The 19419-nt window shown below is 37.7% G+C and overlaps 1 non-coding gene and 1 pseudogene across 1 annotated transcript; both read left to right on the forward strand.

Moving 5' to 3' along the window:
• The first annotated feature begins 2812 nt into the window (after positions 1-2812).
• On the forward strand, positions 2813-2958 carry LOC126012788 (uncharacterized; annotated as a pseudogene).
• A 3395-nt stretch (positions 2959-6353) lies between these two features.
• LOC126012589 (small nucleolar RNA SNORA51) lies at positions 6354-6488 on the forward strand. The gene has a single exon (XR_007497043.1). It is a non-coding gene; the product is annotated as a small nucleolar RNA SNORA51 (small nucleolar RNA).
• The last annotated feature ends 12931 nt before the right edge of the window (positions 6489-19419 follow it).

Below are 19419 nucleotides of genomic sequence, written 5' to 3' on the forward strand. Positions count from 1 at the left end.
TCCAGCAGAGTTCAGAGGCTTCCCCTTTCTGGGCTTGTAAAGTCAGCCATTTCTTACCCACTCACTTGCTCGCTGGGTAGCTTCAGAATGCAGTTTTTTTTGGGGTTCGCTTCCCAGGGCTCTGAGGAGAGTTTCAAGGATTCAGAAAGGACAGAGAGGCATAGGACAGGGCTTTCTTGAGGTCCTCAGTTTCCTCAGAAGAAGCACAGCAGGATGGAGACTCGGCAGGTGAAGCAATCAGCACTTCACCTGGCAGTCCCCACAGTCAGCCATTTCTTACTCACTGGCTCGCTGGGTAGATTCAGAATGCAGTTTTTTTTGGGTTCACTTCCCAGGGCTCTGAGGAGAGCTTCAAGGATTCAGAAAAGACAGAGAGCACAGGACAGGGCTCCCTTGAGGTCCTCAGTTTCCTCAGAAGAAGCACAGCAGGGCGGAGACTCGGCAGGTGAAGCAATCTGCACTTTACCTGGCAGTCCCTACAGTCAGCCATTTCTTACTCCGCTGACCCTGATCTGATCCCTGGAAACCCACATGGCCCCTGAGCCTGTCAGGAGTGATTTCTGAGCACAGAGCAAGGAGTAAGTAATTCTTGTGGTCCCCAAACTGAAAACAAACAAACAAACAAACAAATAAATAGGGGCCTGAGACATAAGACAGTGGGCAGGGCACTTGCCTTGCATGTGGCCAATCTGAGTTAAATTTCCAGCATCCCATATGGTCCACCCTAAGCTCCATCAGGAGTTATCCCTGAACTTAGAGTCAGGACATGGTTACTTCCCATTTCCCCTCAATCTTTCACATCTGACTATTCTGAATATGCAATAGTTTCCTTTCACCTTATGGAACACACTTTCTAGGTATCTTTCTTACACATCCCAATTATACAATTATAGAATTATACATATGGTGTATATAGTTCCTCACATCCCTCTCTCCATCCTCCACCCCCTCTTCACTGGAGAAAACCACACTTACATTGAAATGTTATTTTTCTTTCTATTTCTTTCTATCCTCCCTAACTCTTCACTCTATATTTTCCATAGAAATCCCCTCTATATTTCCCATATAAAATGTATTTACTTTACTAAAAAAAAGAAGTAGAACACTTAGCCCTTTCCAAATTGAAAAATGGAATTTAAGTGTCAATTTTTTACCACAATGGTTAAATTTTCATTTTTACCAGTATGATAAACTAGTATGGATCCTTGGCTTCCATACCTGTCAACTAGCAAAGGTTTTAGAAGTAAGAAATTGGCTACCATAACATACAGAGACACCTCTCAATTCTGTCCCAACCACTCTAGTGAGAGCAACTGCCTTGCTTTGGTGAAACTCCCCATCAACATTAAAAATTCCGAGTTGTAGCATCTGGTTAGCCAAACCTAGATCTGTACTCTTGATCTCTATACAGCTGGGAAAGGAAATACGTTCTTGAATACCCTGATATGAAGAGAGGTATCTCCTGTTTTCATCTTGTATTTTCCTTTAAATAGATAGAATATTTGGATATAAAATACAAAAATGATAAAAATTTGCTGAACCCAAAATTGTATCCAACTCAGGCCAACCTTTTGAGATCCAGCTGTTGTAACCCATGACCTGGTCCTACCTTCACTTGACTGTTCTTCAAACATCTTAAATTCAGCATTTCCAACTCTGAGCCTATATTTTTTCTCCAAATTCTTTTTTTCTGATTTTTTTCTCTTGGTAAATGACTTTGCCATCCTGACATGCCCAAAAGGAAACTATAGTGCCATCCTGGAATTCCTTGTACTTTCCCTGTTTAGCTTTAATGTCTCTTCAATTTCTGTCCTTTGTCTCCAGCTTTACATCTTCTGTTCATGAAGGTCTTCACCATCTTTAAGCTTCAGTGACCTTTCTTAGTTTGAGTTCTCTCAGATAATAAATACTTGTGTCTATATATTTTATTTGGAAGTTATGTACAATAGGAGAGGAGAAACAGGAAGTAAGACAAGAAAGAAAAAAGCAGTACAAGGTCTGTTGACATCTATTTGTGTCTAGGGCAACTACAGTTTAATCCCCTGGGAACAATTTATACTTCAGGGCTACACAGCAGCTCTCCTGTCACAGGGTCAAGGTATGTCTGGAGCATGGATTCTCTAACACTGTAAGTTCCAGCAGGTGATGATGAGTTGGAAAGCGGAGAGGGAAGTCCTTGAGGTGAGGTAGGAGTGGAATGTGATATAGTTCTATTTTCCTTGAACTAGATCATTCCCTCCCACATATTAATTTTTTAATCTTTGGGTCAGAATGCTTTTTTCTAAAATTGAGATCATTTCCTGGTCATGACTCCTATTTGAAAAATCATTTGGAGTTTGTTGATAACTCATTGTGTAAGATCCAAATATTCAACAAAGTGTAGTTAGAAAAGGCTAAAGGCGCTTCTCTTCATTATGTTTCCCACTTCCCTTTTTTAGTCTCATCTCTGCCCCATCCCTACAAAATCCTCTCCACTTCAATTTTATTGACTCACTTGTAGTTTCTAGAATGATCCACATTCTTCCTATACAATATGTATCTCTCAGATGCTAATTCCATTCCTGGGTTGTGTCTCTCCGTCCTCTCTGCCTGACCTGGTTTCAGACTATTGCATAGCTTAAGTTATAGGTTGAGCATTGAAGAGAAGCAGAGATATCTCTATACTTATTTGTATATGTATATGATCCTTAGAAGACTATAATCCTAAGACTGTGTCCTGTTGCTAATAAAGTAGAAGTGGAAAATGACTGAATTAGATTATGAAAATCCAATGTCACCACCACACTATAGGAAAATAAAAACAAATTACTCTATAGCTTCTCGGCCTTTTGGCTAAGATCAAGTGTACGTAATCCTGTTCTTATTAGTTTAAAACAAAACTATTTCCTTAGTTCAAATTCTTCACTGCTCACTGACAACACTTTGCTTATAATACAACTTAAATTATCAGCAGCTTTCAGGGAAAGTACTGACCAGGTCAAGATGAAAATTAGATTGTGTGTTATCATCTTATTTCTTATTTAAATTAAATAAATACCCACCTCTGTGTGTCTGGTTTTCATGAAATAAATTTCTTGACTCATGGTAATTCTGATGCACTGTGAAGATTAAGAATCTGGTGTTGAACTTCAGTAGCTTCGTATACTAAAATTGGGAACATATAGGGAATGTTCGCCTGGCCTCTGATAGAAGGATGACATTATAATTCCTGAAGTGTTCCATGTACCCCCCATACATATAGTGTATGTTTATTTATATGCATAATATATATTAAAAATTTGTATAAGGCCCATGGACTGAACTAATCCTTGATGACTTTGTGATGCCACCATTTAAAATAGCCCCTGCTATGTAACCAGCCAAGCATGTCTCTCCTTAGGGACATTACATTTTTTTTTTGATTTAGGGGCACATACTCTGAAGGTGCTAAGGGTCATTCCTGGGATCAATGTTCAGGAATCACTCCTGGCAGTGCTTGGGAAACCCAATGGGGATGCCAGGAGATCAAACCCAAGTCAGCCGCATGCAAGTTAAATGTTCTACTCACTGCACTGTTGCTTTGGCCCTTCAAATTTCTTTTCAGGTTCATCTAATTGTTGGTTTATTGTTTTCTAAAGCCATATTATTTTTTTTTGTTCGGAGAAGATTGGGCTATACCTTGTGGTGCTCAAGACTTACTCTTGACTCTGAACATACTTGGTGTCTGGGATGGAAATAAACTGTCATGTGTATAATTGCCTTAAACCCTGTGCTATTTCTTGTCTAAAGCCATGTATTAAACATGCCATTGTCTGTACCCGATGATGTTGCCAGGAACAGTGGAAAGCACATTCTTTTTTTTTCTTAAAATTGATTTATTTTGTGCTTACGTTACTATAGAATTTCAGTTAAAGTTTATAAATGACATGTGTACAGAATTCACTAAACCCATTTCTGAAGTTCTGGTGACAACCTGCCACCAACCGATACTTTCAGTTCTCATTCTTCCCACTTTCATTCTTTCCAATTGGTAACTACCATAGTTTTTACTGAGTCTAGGAGTTAACTTTGTGCATTTTTGTGAATTCATTTGCTATGGTTATTTATAATCCTAAAATGAGTAAAACTGTCATCCACTTCCTTGCTAATGTAGCATTCTTTGACTACATTACCTACATTTTTTATATATTTTATTTAAACACCTTGATTACATACATGATTGTGTTTGGGTTTCAATCATGTAAAGAACAACACCCATCACCAGTGCAACATTCCTATCACCAATGTCCCAAATCTCCCTCCTCCCCACCCAACCCCGCCTGTACTCTAGACAGGCTTTCTATTTCCCTCATACATTCTCATTATTAGGATAGTTCAAAATGTAGTTATTTCTTTAACTAAACTCATCCCTGTTTATGGTGAGATTCATAAGGTGAGCTGTAACTTCCAGCCCTTCTCTCTTTTGTGTCTGAAAATTATTATTACAAGAAAGTCTTTCATTTTTCTTAAAACCTATAGATGAGTAAAACCATTCTGCGTTTTTCTCTCTTTCTCTCTCTGACTCATTTCACTCAGCATAATAGATTCTGTGTACATCCATGTATAGGAAAATTTCATGACTTCATCTCTCCTGATAGCTGCATAATATTCCATTGTGTATATTACCACAATTTCTTTAGCCATTCGTCTGTTGAAGGACATCTTGGTGTTTTCCAGAGTCTTGCTATGGTAAATAGTGCTGCAATGAATATAGGTGTAAGGAAGGAATTTTTGTATTGTATTTTTGTATTCCTAGGGTATATTCCTAGGAATGGTATAGCTGGGTCGTATGGGAGCTCTATTTCTAGTTTTTGGAGGAATCTCCATATTGCTTTCCATAAAGGTTGAACTAGACGGCATTCCCACCAGCAGTGGATAAGAGTTACTTTCTCTCCACATCCCTGCCAACACTGTTTGTTCTCATTCTTTGTGATGTGTGCCAATCTCTGTGGTGTGAGGTGGTACCTCAGAGTTGTTTTGATTTGCATCTCCCTGATGATTAGTGATGTGGAGCATTTTTTCATGTGTCTTTTGGCCATTTGTATTTCTTCTTTGAAGGATATTCTTTTGTAATTTTCTTTTGGCGAGGGGTTACATATGGGTATGGAATTAGGCCATGAACATTTTCTCACTGAATTTTCCTTTTTGACCTTCAAGTTTTTGAGACTTCTTACTAGATAGATAGGCAGTATCTTTGGACAGTACATAAACTGGGTGATTCATGCAGACTGATTGATATCTTATCCAACACGTAAACCTAGACTAGATAACTGAATCCTTGGTTTAATAATAGAGGGCTCTAATTTTCTTCTTTAGAAAAGCCTAATTATAGGAGACTATTTCAGGAGAAGACAAATTATATAGGGCACTGACAGAACTTTACAAGAAAAAAAATCTAACCCCATCAAAAAATAGGGAGAAGAAATGAACATACACTTTGACAAAAAAGAAATACAAATGGCTAAAAGGCACATGAAAAAAATGCTCTACATCACTAATTATCAGGGAGATGCAAATCAAAACAACTATGAGGTACCATCTCACACCACAGAGATTGGCACACATCAGAAAGAATGAGAACAAGCAGTGCTGGCTGGGGTGTGGAGAGAAAGGAACTCTTATTCACTGCTGGTGGGAATGCTGTCTGATTCAACCTTTGTGGAAAGCGATATGGAGAGTTCTCCAAAAGCTGGAAGTTGAGCTTCCATATGATTCAGCTATACCACTCCTAGGGATATATCCTAGGAACACAAAAATAGAATACAGAAATCCCTTTCTCACACCGATATTCATTGCAGCGTTGTTTACAATAGTTAGAGTCTGGAAACAGTCTAGATGCCCCTCAGTAGATGAATGGTTAAAGAAACTATGGTACATATATACAATGGAATATTATGCACCCATCAGAAGAGATGAAGTCATGAAATTTTTCTATACATGGATGTATATGGAATCTATTATGCTGAGTGAAATAAGTCAGAGGGAGAGAGATAAACACAGAATGGTCTCACTCATCTATGGCTTTTGAGAAAAATGAAAAATATTTGTGTAATGATTCTCAGAGACAAAATAGAGAAGGACTAGAGGGTCCAGCTCCTGACATGAAACTCACCACAGGGATCATTTAGTGCAGTCACATAATTAATTACACTGAGAACTATCATAACAAAATGTGACTGAATGAGGGAAGTAGAAAGCCTTTCTAGAGTACAGGCCAGTGTGGGGTGGGGAGGAAGGACACTTGGGATATTGGTCATGGGAATGTTGCACTGGTGAAGGATTTTATTTATATATATATATATATATATATAATCAAAATAAAAAGGAAAAGATAAGGCCTCCCAATTCTTACCAAAGGCTGTGTTCTTTACACTGACTGTATAGAAAGAGGAGGTACAGTAAATGCACCCCATATATACCTCAACCCAAGCCCTTTAGGCCTGGTCTGTATTGTGAATTGGGGGACAAAAAAAAAAAGACAAAACCCAGCCTAGAAAGTAAATCCATAATCATTATCTCTTCTGAATATATGGAACAGAAACTATATTGATATTTATATGAAAAATTAATTTGCAGCAATTAAACTTTGGCTTAAGGAACACAAATTTGACCCATACACAATATGGAATGTATCTATCTTTCAGAAGTGATAACATTGAAATGGCGAAACCTGCTACTCAGAGCTCTCTTTGGTCTTTCATTTTTTCAGGGAGGATAGAGATAGTAACAATGCATTTAAGAACAACAGAGATGCAGTGAGCAGACCCCAGTATTACCATATGGAGGGAAGCCAATACACTGGCTTAAATTCCATTAACAGGACAGTTTCAGGAACAAGAACAAGCATTTTATTGTTTGAGTATCTATTGCATACTTTTATCTATTAGTCATGTTAGTCTACCCTCACTGATACATTAAGAAAAATATAATGTGTGAAGTCACTAAATTCAGAAAGATGTAATTGCCAGAACACAATTCTGTAATGACACAGAATAACAAGAATACTTAAAAAAAAAGAATACTTATATTTTTTGAGTGAAAGTTTAACCAAAGATAAATAAGAATTTGGCAAATGCCAAGAATATTTGCATCAAATTATACTGACATTCTGGTTATGCTTGTAATTCATGTTCCTCTTGTGTTATTATAAAGAAAACAACCACAGTAAAATAAAGTAGATAAGCAATGAGAGGTCTAGCACACACGTTCCAGCTAGAATCATCTGGAGAAAAAGTTGAGATGAGTTTGGGAGACATGAGATGGTTGATAGCAAAAGTTGGAGAAATCCAGGAAAAAAAGTTGAGAGCTGTATAAAAGAGTTAATATCCAAAGGATTGGCATCTTATTATATTAAAGCATATACAGGATTTGTTCTGACTTTGATTAAAGTCAGTCAAGAGAGTAAACCATACAGTACAACATGTACTTAGTCATGATGACTGACACCCATGCTAGTCACCCTGCATTAGGCCATGACAGCTTTCTTGATAAATTAATTCATACCTGTAGTATTTGTGGCAACTATTAGATAACAATTAGGACACCCAGGGGGATTGGGCACATGAAAGGGTATGTTTTACTGTAAATAATTTAAATACTTGTCTCTTTAGGCACATTTATATATATGTATACACATAGATAGATAGATAGATAGATAGATAGATAGATATTTGCGTTTTGGGATTATGTCCAGTGGCACTCAGGGGTACTCCTAACTTTGTCATCAGAAATCATTCCTGGCAGGCTGGGAAGACCATATGGGATGCCAGAGATTAGAACTAAGATGGCCACTTGCACGGTAAAAAAACCTTACCCGCTGGGCTATTGTTCAGGCCTCAGAACATTTATGTTTCATTCTTTTGTTGAAATAATGTTTCAATGAACAAACTTGAACATTACTCTATCTCTGCATGGGACATGAGTATTTCTGCAGTCAATTTATAGCCATGAAATATATTTAATTTTTTTCGATCAAGCCATTTCTGCTAGTGTTTTTCTCAGTCTATTTTAGTCTTTTTATTTTTCAAAGAAAAATGATATATCAGGGTCCTTTGGCAGTGAGTAACAGAAAATCTATCCCACAATTGTTTGTTAATTTCTTTTTCTATGTTGTGGGGACTCAATCCCAGTACCTAAACTTGTAAGATAAGTGCACTAACACTGAGTTACAGTCCTCATAACTTAAAAAAAAAAAAGGAAAACAAAGACTTGGTCTTCAAGCCTTTAGAACATGGATTTTTCTATTTCTTTTTGTTTGCTTGTTTTTCACACTTGAGCACTTAGTTTCTCTCTTTCTCTCCCCTCACGTTTTCCTTTTTTTTGTTTTTTTTTTGTTTTTTTTTTTTTTTGTTTTTGGGACAACACCCATTTGATGCTCAGGGGTTACTCCTGGCTAAGCGCTCAGAAATCACCCCTGGCTTGGGGGGGACCATATGGGACACCAGGGAATCAAACCGTGGTCCTTCCTTGGCTAGCGCTTGCAAGGCAGACACCTTACCGCTAACGCCACCTCACCGGCCCCATGTTTTCGTTTTTTAAACTTTTTTTTCATTTTGAATCACAACTATCAGTCCTCAGAATTTACTCTTGACTCATCACTCAGGCATCACCTCTTGAAGGTCTTGGGAACCCTATGGGCTGCTGAGGATCAAACCCAATTGACAATGTGCAAGGCAAGTGCCTCACCTACTGAACTATATCTCTGGTCTCTCCCCTCACATTGTTTAAAGTAAATTTTATTTAATAAGGGGCTGGAGTGGTGGCGCAAGCGGTAAAGGATCTGCCTTGCCCGTGCTAGCCTAGGATGAACCGAGGTTCGATCCCCCGGTGTCTCATATGGTCCCCCAAGCCAGGAGCACATAGCCAGGAGTGACCCCTGAGCGTCACTGGGTATGGCTGAGAAAAAAAGAAATGAGAAAATTTTGTTTAATAAAACTATCTTGTGTTACTAAAAGATAAATTAATAAAATAAATAAATCAATGTTTTCTTAAAGAAAAATCTCTGGGCCCGGAGAGATAGCACAGCGGTGTTTGCCTTGCAAGCAGCCCATCCAGGACCTAAGGTGGTTGGTTTGAATCCCCGTGTCCCATATGATCCCCTGTGCCTGTCAGGAGCTATTTCTGAGCAGACAGCCAGGAGTAACCCCTGAGCAACACCGGGTGTGGCCCCCCCAAAAAGAAATCTCATAGTAAGATGGCATTGGAGAAATAATCCTGCACTACTCAGTGTTCTTTAGAAACTGGACAATTAAACAAGCATAACATGTCCATGGGAGAGACCTATAAAGACTGAGGAACTCAGTCATATGGCTTTAGACACCATCTTTACTGTCTCAGCTAAGACAGTGGACTGTAGGAAGAACAGGAAGGTCAGTTGGGAGGTTACCAGGAAATGCATGATTTAAGTTATGCTCTGTATTGAAATGAGATAAGCATATTAGGGTTTCCTAGTATGTGAGGGTTATATCCTTACAGAGAGAAGGTTACATGTATTGTCTTTTTCTATTTTTGGAGGGAGGGGGTTGATCCTGGGGATTTAATGTGTCATACAGTAAGACATATGCTCAACCACTGTCCCTTATAAATGTTAGTTTTGAAAGGACAATATCCAATTTGTGTTTAGAGTCCCTCTCACAAAACAGGATTGATTTATTCAGTATCAAAGACTGAGAATTCTACCAAGGGTTTTGGAGTTCTTTTCAAGATACTAATCTTAGTATTTTGCCTACCTTTGTGCGAGCTTCCTTCCTGGTGGTAAATTGTGGGCTTTCTAAAAGATAATAAATAATCACTCCCTCCTGTCCTGCTTCAAGAATGAGGGAGGTGTCATAGAGACAGTACAACAGATAAGACAACCACAAACAGATGTGGCCCAAAAAACAAAACAAAAGATTATTTTTATTGTTTTGTTGTTGTTGTTGTTGTTACTTCTCAGCAGATTTCCCCTCAAGGCATATCAAAATATGCCTGGATCTGTCCTTGTGAGGGAAAATGAAAATATTAATTATTTCTTTAACTACTCAGGATCATTCTCTGGGGGCAGAGACAGGACAACCACCTCTGTCTCAGAAGGCTTAAAAGCATTTATCTATAAGCAGCCAAAGTTCTCTATTAAGACAGAAAAAAGTGAGGAATGGTTTGTGGGTTAGGCAGCAACAATGTCTACTACAGATCATATTTTTATTAAACTTTGTCATTAAAACTTTTTTTTAAAATAATTTCCTTATTTAAGCACTGTGGCTACAGAAATGTTTGTAGTTAGGTTTCAGTCATTGAATGTTCACCACCCCCCTTCACCTTCCCACCACCAATGTTCTCCATTTTAGCCCCACTCCCTTGTCTGTCTTTGGGACAGGCATTCCACCTCTCATTATCATTGTCATGGTAGTTGTCAGTGTGATTAGTGCTCTAATTGTGCTCACTGCTCTTTATGGTAAGCTTCATATCATGGGCTGGTCCTTCTGACCCTCATCTTTATTGCCTCTGAGCATTATTATACTGTCTTTTATTTTTTCTTAAATCCCACAGATTATTGAGACTATTCTGTGTCTATCTCCCTCTCATTTATTTCACTCAGCATAGTAGTCTCCATGCCATCCATGTATAGGCAAATTTTATGACTACATTTTTCTAACAGCTGCATAATATTCCATTGTGTAAATAGACCACAGTTTCTTTAGCCACTCATCTATTGGACATTTGGGTTGTTTCCAGATTCTGGCTATTGTAAATAATGCTGCAAGGAACATAGGAGTGCAGGTCACACCGGTGGTGCTCAGGGGTTATTCTTGGCTCTGCACTTAGAAATTACTTCTGGCAGACTCGGGACCTTATGGGATGCTGGGATTTGAACCATCACTCATCTTGGGTCAGCTGCCTGCAAGGCAAACACTCTAGCGCTGTGCTATCTCTCCTGCCCACACCTGTTATTTTCCTCTTGAATTTCTAGGGAGCATAATTACTATAACTTCCTTCACTTTCCCATACCTTTCCCCTACCTGGTCTCCAGCATTCTTAGTACCAACATCATACCCACATCCAAGATTGAATACAAGTGTTATTTCATCATTTATTGCCATCACTAACACTAGCCAACTGCCACTCAATTTTGTGCTTATACCTGAATATCTCTAAGATAACTTATTCTTTATGAGACATTGGCTATTTCTGCCTACTTTATTTACTCCCAGTGTTTTTTTAAGAAACTGTCTCCACACTTCATTTTAAGTGATTTGAATAGGGTTTCTAAGATAAACATAGAATCCAGTAGCATATACCATTTTCATAGTATGATTATGAGTTATGATTATGATTATTATTATGACACACATTTAAAATTTTTCCCAATGAGGTGCATAATCAAACTATTGATATTGCCAGGGCTGCTGCTAAGAGGCTTTCTGGTCATTGCAGAATCAAAAAAATTTGGTGTTATTGTTTGAGGAACTAAAATCATCCATACCTGAAACCTAGACTGTATGATTTTATTCAAGTAGCAATCCTGTGTCAATTGAAACCATTTTGTTGAGTAATCATTTTCAATGCCCAAGTTCTTCTCCTGAGCAGTTCTCACCTCATCTATTGCCAGTGTCATTCTTTTCTTGAAATTCAATGCAAATGTTACTTTCTCTTTGAAGCTCTTTGTGACATCTCCCATAACAGAATGTAGAAAATCTGAATTCTGCAGTAATTTATGATACAAATCATATAGTGCAATTATCATTATACTTTGTACTTTTTTTTGTTTTATTTTTGGGTCACACCCAGCAGCACCCAGGGATTACTCCTGGTTCTGTGCTCAGAAATTACTCCTGGCAGGCAGGCTTGGGGGACCATAGGAGATGTTGGGATTCAAAACACCATTCATCCTGGGTTGACTGTGTGGCAAGGCAAACACCCTACCATTGTGCTATCCTTCCAGCCCCTATATTTTGTACTTTTGTTTTTTATATGTTTGATCACATCCAATTGTGCTGGGGTCTGCTTCCAGCATAGTCATCTGTTCTCTCTCTCTCTCTCTCTCTCTCTCTCTTTCTCTCTTTCTCTCTCTCTCTCTCTCTCTCTCTCTCTCTCTCTCTCTCTCTCCAATAGTCCCTATTTTGTTAGGGTGGTTAAATGCTTACCTTAAATATTTTCCATTCCAGAATCCTTTGCAGGTAGAGGGACCATGTACACAATTCTGACCTAAGATTCAGAGCTTTGGCTTTATGAGATGATTCATATATTAGGCAGTTTTATGTCAGGCAATCAGGAAAACTGTGCATGGACTTGCATAAATTAGAGGGTTTATATAGACAAAAGAGAATGGGACAAAATTGTGAACAAAACTAAAGATTACTTTAGGTTAAGCAACCTTCCCTCATAATGGAGGAAAAAGAAAAAACTCCTTTCCCTTTGCCCAAAGAAAAGTAGGATATGTAGAAAAATTTTGTCATTAGAGCTAATCTGGAAACTCCAGATAGATTGGTTTAAAATTATACTTCTGGGGTCAAAAGAAAGCTGAATGTAATTGATCACCTTCTTAAATGCAAGAAGCATACCCTAGTTTGGCCCAAAACCTGCATAGTCCCCATTATATGTTTGAGGCCTCAGTTTTAATTTTTCAGCACTACACTGCGGTTTGTCCCCAGAAGGTTGGGTTTTGTTTCCTGATCCATCCTGTCATTTTACGCTTTTTGATAGGACAGTCCAATGCATTGGTACTTAGATAAATTATTGAATTGAATGTATTTTTCCGTTTTATATAATGACTTTGAGTTTTTTGTTTTTTGCCAAGTACTATTTGCTTTTTATAGAAGGCCATTTAGTATCCCTTGTAGAGCTGGTTTAGCTATAATAAATGTCTCTATTGTTTGAGATAGATATTGTTTAAGATACCACTCCCTCAAGTCTGAGGAATAACCTTGCATGACAAAGTATTCTTAGTTAGAGGTTATTTGCATTCAGTCATCTGAATATAAATGATTCTATTCCATTCTTGGTTCTAAAGATTCATTTGAGAAATGTGATGTATATCTGATGGAATTTTTCTTGAAGCTACATCTTTCTGTTGCTGCTAGGAATCTCTCTCTTTGGTTGTTGCTAGTTTTATTACCATGTGTCTATTTTTTATGGTGCTCAGAGGTTATGCCTGGCTCTGAGCTCAGAAATTACACTCGGTAGGCTCTGGGAACCATATGAAATACCAGGATCAAACCTGGGTTGACCACATGCAATGCAAATGTCCTAACCTCTGTGCTATGATGTGGGTATAGACAAGTTTAAATGTGTCTAAACTTGCCACTCTTTAATTCTCCTGGATTAGTGTTCAAGTTTCCTTCTTCAGATTGGGAAAGTTCTTGGCTATTCTTTTTTCCACCACTATTTTGTTTTCTTTCCTCTCATTCTGAATTGCAGAATATGAATCTCTACTTCTTAATTTGAGGTTCTTTCCTCTCATTCTGAATTCTGAATATGACTGATGTTGCTCCTTTTAACATTTTCAAATGTATCTCTTACATTTTCTTCATATAAAAATCTTTTTGAGATATTATGTTAATAATATCCAGAGACAATAAAGATGAGGGGCAGGAGGACAAGTCCATGGTAGGAAATTTAATATAAATAATGTAGCGGTGCATTTAGGGTAGAGAAGGGACCGTTATTACAATGATAATTGGAACTGATCACCCTGGACAATAACTGGGTATGGAACAGAGATAAAGTAATTTGTATGGTACCCCTTCATTAACAATAGTGCAAACCACAGTGTCAAAAATGAAGATAGAAATAGAGAGAGACAGCCACTATGATCAAAATAAAAATTATATATAAAAAAAAGAGAGAGACATAGAGAGAGAAGAGTAAAATGCCTGCACCAGGTAGCAGGAAGCCTGAGGGAAACTTGGGATATTGGTGGCAGGAAATAGGTGAAGGATGGTATCCACTGTAAGCCTGAAACTCAACCTTGACAACTTTGTAACCACAGTGTTTAAATAAAAGGGAATAGACAAACAAACAAGTCTTTTTCTATTGTCTTTTCATATTTATTTTTATTGTGGTCGATGTGAATTAAAAATCTTTCACAGTAATATTTAAGGCACATAGTGACAATGAATGAGGGGCAATCCCACCACCAGTGTTGTCCTCCCTCCACCCCTGTTCCCAGCAAGCATCCCACTTCTCCCTCCTCCCGCCCCCCCCATAATGCTAGTGCAACTGTTCCTCCCTTGTACAGCTTATTGTAGATTGAGTATCAATTCTGTTGTCATTGACTTTAGATTTGGTATTCAAGTCTGGTTATTTTTTATATCTACCAAAGGAACATATGACTCTCTGGTCTTGGTACCATCCATTTTCCCCCTCAAATTACTAGTCTAACCACTAAAGTGATTCCAGTAATGTGGTTCTATTGGAGATATAAGAAAAGATATGGAAGAAGAAAAGAACAAAGAAAGAAAAAAGGCAAACAAAAAAGAGAAAAAGTAGGAGGAGGCCATCTAGATGTTATAGTTATTTAAAAGAAGTAAAGAAAAAAGAAAAAAAGGTAACAAAACAAATAAACAAAAAACAATAAGGGAGTAACAACAAAAGTACAAAACAAATAATAAAAGAATAAACCAAAAACCAAAACCACCAGCTACAAAGAAACAAACTCTATTGCCTCTTTTTTTTTTGGCATTTTCTCTCTCTTTTTTTAAAATTTTTTATTTTTAATTATGAGAACAAAGGTGCAAAGAAAGAAGACAAGGTAAAGTTACAATAGATGGACAATTACCCATAAACAGAATTTTCAGAAGTCCCCTTGCTGATATCTTAACTTTGAACTTTCGGCCAAAGAACATTAAGAAAAATAAAACAGAACCCATGTACAATTACTTTGTCCCTCAAGTCCCCAGATTGTAATACATTATAATATTTCTTAGTAGCACACACAGCAATCTAAAGCCATAAAACTTATGTAACTCCTTAAACATTAAAGGCATAGTATTTTTTTACATTTCCATGCACATGCATATTTGTTTAAGTTAACCTCAAAAGTAAACTTTTGAGTGGGTTTTTTTTTTTTTGGATTAGAGTCAAAGGAGCACAGTAAAAATGGTGTTAGAGTGGCAATTATTGCTTGCATAGGCCCACCAAAATATGAGGGACATGGAAAGGAAAAGCCTTGGCCTAAATACAAGGAAACCTTACCCCTGAAGTTTCCTGGCATAAGACCAACTCTAGGCTCCAGGCAAACTAGTATTGCCTCTTTTTTATTGATTATGTGCATACTTTGTCTTTGAGGTCATTGATTCAATTTTTGCTTCTATACTGCAGTTTAGCCTTGTTATTCTATTTTTAACTTCTTAATTTCTATTTATATGATTTCTTTCAGTTTTCCATCAATATTTTTTCAATTTATTGATTTTCTCTTTCAATGATTTCCTGAGCTCATTGCAAATAGAACTATTGTTTCGAAGTCATTCTCGGCAGTTTAGGGAATCTGATGTAGCCAATGACTTTCTTAAATGTCTGTTTCCATCCGTGGATGCAGCTGCATTCCTTCATTTCTATTCATTATTCCTGATACTTTATGGAAAGTGAGGATTGAGCTACATATTATATTTCATGTGAACAGTGATCTATTGATTCTGCTTGTAATATCAATCTGGTGTCTGTGACTATTGATTTCCGAGAGCCATAGACACCTTTTGAGGACTTACAAAATATTTGCAAGGTTGAATTGGTGTATGTAGCTCTGAGTTGTACCGGTGTATGTTGGCTCTGAGTTGTATGAGCCAGGAAATTTGTGGTCACCAACTCCCTACAGTTGCTGTAACAACAAGGAATATCTGGCCTGGCCTAGGTTCTGACCCAGGATTCAGAGTTTCTATTTCTGCCCATTTATTTGACTTCACAGTTCAACTGTGTGGAAAAGTGACAGGATATTGTGCTATGTATATTGAATAACAGATGTTCAGCAAGCTTACCTGATCTTTGTAGCTACTGGGGAATTTGTGTGTGTGTGTGTGTGTGTGTGTGTGTGTGTGTGTGTGTGTGTGTTTGCTAGTACCAGTTTGGGGCTAACTACTCTGAAATGTGAGTTGATGGCCAGGGTTCACCTTCAGGATATCTTACCCCTGCTGTGGTTTCTTTTCTTTCTTTCTTCTTCTTCTTCTTCTTTTTTTTTTTTTTTAATTTTGAGCCATGTGTGGCTGCACTTAGGGTTTATTCCTGGCAGACTCTGTGGGGGAGAATTATATGGTCAGGGGACCATATGGTCAGCTGCATGCAAGGCAAAAGCCCTTATTGTTGTGCTATTGCTCTGGTCCCATCCTGCAGTGGTTTCTGGGTTAGCCTTTCCCAATAATGGGTTTGGGGAGCAGCAGCTATCTGTGGGGACCTTACGATGATCACATACTATCTGTGTTTGGTTCTGCTTGTTCTCTGTCTCCTGACAACATGTGTTTAAATACAAATGGAGAGACTTTATATTTGGTGTCTTACATCTTAGGTTGGTGATCATGTATCATATTTCCACATTTGAAAGGTTTCCTTTAGTTCTAAGCTAGCTGTACCTACAAACGTGTCAGGAAGTCAGCTGTGACCTCGATAGGTGGGGCTAAGACTGTATCTGTTGCAGGTGAAGCTGAGATCCCTTCTCTGTTGGGTGGGGATCACTTCAGGAATTGCTGCTCTAGGTGGCATTGAGTAGGTTCAACAAGATGTGATTAAAGTTTTCAACTCTCAGTGCCATTTTTTTAAAAATAATTTTATTGAAACGATTCATAGTTGGGTTTCAGAAATACAAAATGTATCAGGGCCAATCCCCACCAATGTCCAATTCCCTCCACCAATGTTCCCCAAGTGCTTCCCTTGCCACCCCCTGACCCCCAGCTTGCCAGTATAATAGGCCTATTTTAAGTTTTGACTTGTAAATCTTTTTAAGGGCTTGACTTTCCTGCCAAGAAAAATAAGAAGCCATTCAGGGGTTTTGATTTAATGTTTTAAAAAGGATGCCATGTGAGGAAAGAGGTAAAGAAGGAGACAGCTTGACTGTACTGAAGATGGTCTTGTGAAGGTCACTAAATACTTCCTTGCTAATATATCCTAATGACACCTCTCAGTCTTTTGTTACTCAATTTCTAGAGTTGGCATCAATATAGATCACTCAGTCTTGTTTCCTGCATATTCTGAGAACAGGCTTCTTTTTTCTTAAAAAAATTTTTTTGGGGGTGCCCCACGTCGGACAGTACTCAGGTCTTACTTCTGGCTCTGCACTTAGAGGTCACTCCTGGTGGGATGGGGGGGGGTTTATGGTGCCAGGGTGCAAGGTAAACACCTTATCCACTGTGCTATCACTCTGAATCCAGGGAGGGACACATGCAGTGACACTCAGGGGTTATTTCTGGCTATGCGCTCAGAAATTGCTCCTGGCTTGGGGGACCATATGTGATGCCGGGGGATCAAACCTGTCCTAGATCAGCTGTGTGCAAGGCAAATGCCCTACCGCTGCACCACTGCTCCAGTCCCTTAAATATCTTTATTTAAGCACCACTATTACAAATATGTTTATAGTTGGGTTTAAGTTATAAAAAAGAATACCCCACTTCACCAATGCAACATTCCTATCACCAATGCCTCCCAACTCCCTCCTCTAGCACCTTTTGCCAGAATTCTTTTTTTTTTTAAATAGATATGGGTGGGGGTTCTGAGTGCCATTTTAAAGTTGAAGTTCTGTAAAACTGTTGAACTTAGCATTCTTCTTTCTTAGGTTGATGTTTTACGTCTGGTTCTAGATTGTGGATCCTTTCTTGGTCCTCAGCATGCTTATTTAAAGATAACCTCAAATTAGGAAGCAGAGATCCATCTTTATTTTTTTGTTGATATTTATTTCCTTGCTTAGTATGCTTCTAAAATTTGGTCTACATTTTTTCATATATGGGACCTTTAGTAACTTCAAAATGAGATTGAAAATTCAGATTCCTTTGAGTATGATTTTATTCAGAAAACATTTAAAACAATACTTAAGTCTTAGGAATTAACAGCTGCCAATATCAATCATCAAATTTGGTTCCCTGAGGGACTGTCCTGGCTTCAGGTAAAATTTTTCATCATTCTAGATAAAATGCATTTCTTTAGGCTCTGATTTTACCCAGGAGACCAATCAGGCGGATGGTGATGATTACTATAATAAGCAGTAATTTCAGTTGGCTGAACACTGATTTTATAATTTATGAATTAAAAAAAATCCAAGTCACCTAGAATTACTATTGCAGAGAATAAACTACTCCACAGTATATATGTTATTTAACTCCCATTAGCAATGAAAGAGAAATTTAAGTTTTTATATTAATATCTTTATTTAAACACCTTGATTACAAATATGATTGTAGTTGGGTTTCAAATCTATGTTGGTTTTTTTTTGCCTACTCTTCATCAAAAGTGTCAAAGATTTCAAAAGAGGCATCTTCCAATTAAAATTTCTGAAAGTGCCAGTGGTAAAGAGGCAAAATTAGCTATGTTCCTTATAGAAAGGAAGCTTAGTGAAAAATGGTCACTTTTTTTTTTTTTTTAATTTAGAGACGGGATGCTGTGACCACACCCCAGAGTCCATTCCTCAGAATCTATTCTTGACTCTGTTTAGGAGTGAACCCCTTGCTAGTTACATGCATGAAAAAAGCCTTACCTCCTGCATTATCTCTATGACTACCTAAATGGACACAAACTAGTCATGATGGGACTTTTACATTGAAAAGTATGGAACAGGGTATTTATATCATCATTAAAGTTGCTCCAAGTAATAGAAGCAATTTCTTGATCAGTAAAGCACTTGCAAAATACAAAATAAAAAAAACCAACTAAACAAAAAATATGAATAACTTACTGAGTTAGAAAAACATAAACTACATTATTTAAAATGTTTTAAGGTTTTTTGAAAAAAAAATATGGAATCCTAGAACTAGAATGAAGTAGTGACCATAGTTACCACATTTCAAGCATTTTCAAAGGACAATTGAGAAAGCCAGTCAGACTTAACTGTGGGGGCCAATGAACTAGTTCAAAGGACTGGAGCATATGCTTTGTATTCTGGAGCCCTCGGTTTGAGCTCCAACATCTTCATGTACTTCTTAACATCGATAGGAGTAATTACAAGTACCAAGCTTGCAGTTGCTCTAAGCACCTCACCACTAGGTTTGGCCCCAAAACAAACTAAAACCCCACTTAGCTGTGCAATTCAGCTTAAAGATGAAATATTGTTTTTATTTTTATTTTTTAATTTATTTTAAGTTTTATTTTATTAGAACAATTGTGATCTACAAAGCCCTTCATAGTTGGATTTTAGATTTTTCAGTGATTAGGGCCATTCCCACCAATAGTGTCAATCTCCCTCCACCCATTATCCCAGAGTGCATCCTAAAGCACACCCTTTTCCCCTGA

This window comes from Suncus etruscus, chromosome 6 (assembly GCF_024139225.1).
Source record: "Suncus etruscus isolate mSunEtr1 chromosome 6, mSunEtr1.pri.cur, whole genome shotgun sequence".
Taxonomy (NCBI): domain Eukaryota; kingdom Metazoa; phylum Chordata; class Mammalia; order Eulipotyphla; family Soricidae; genus Suncus; species Suncus etruscus.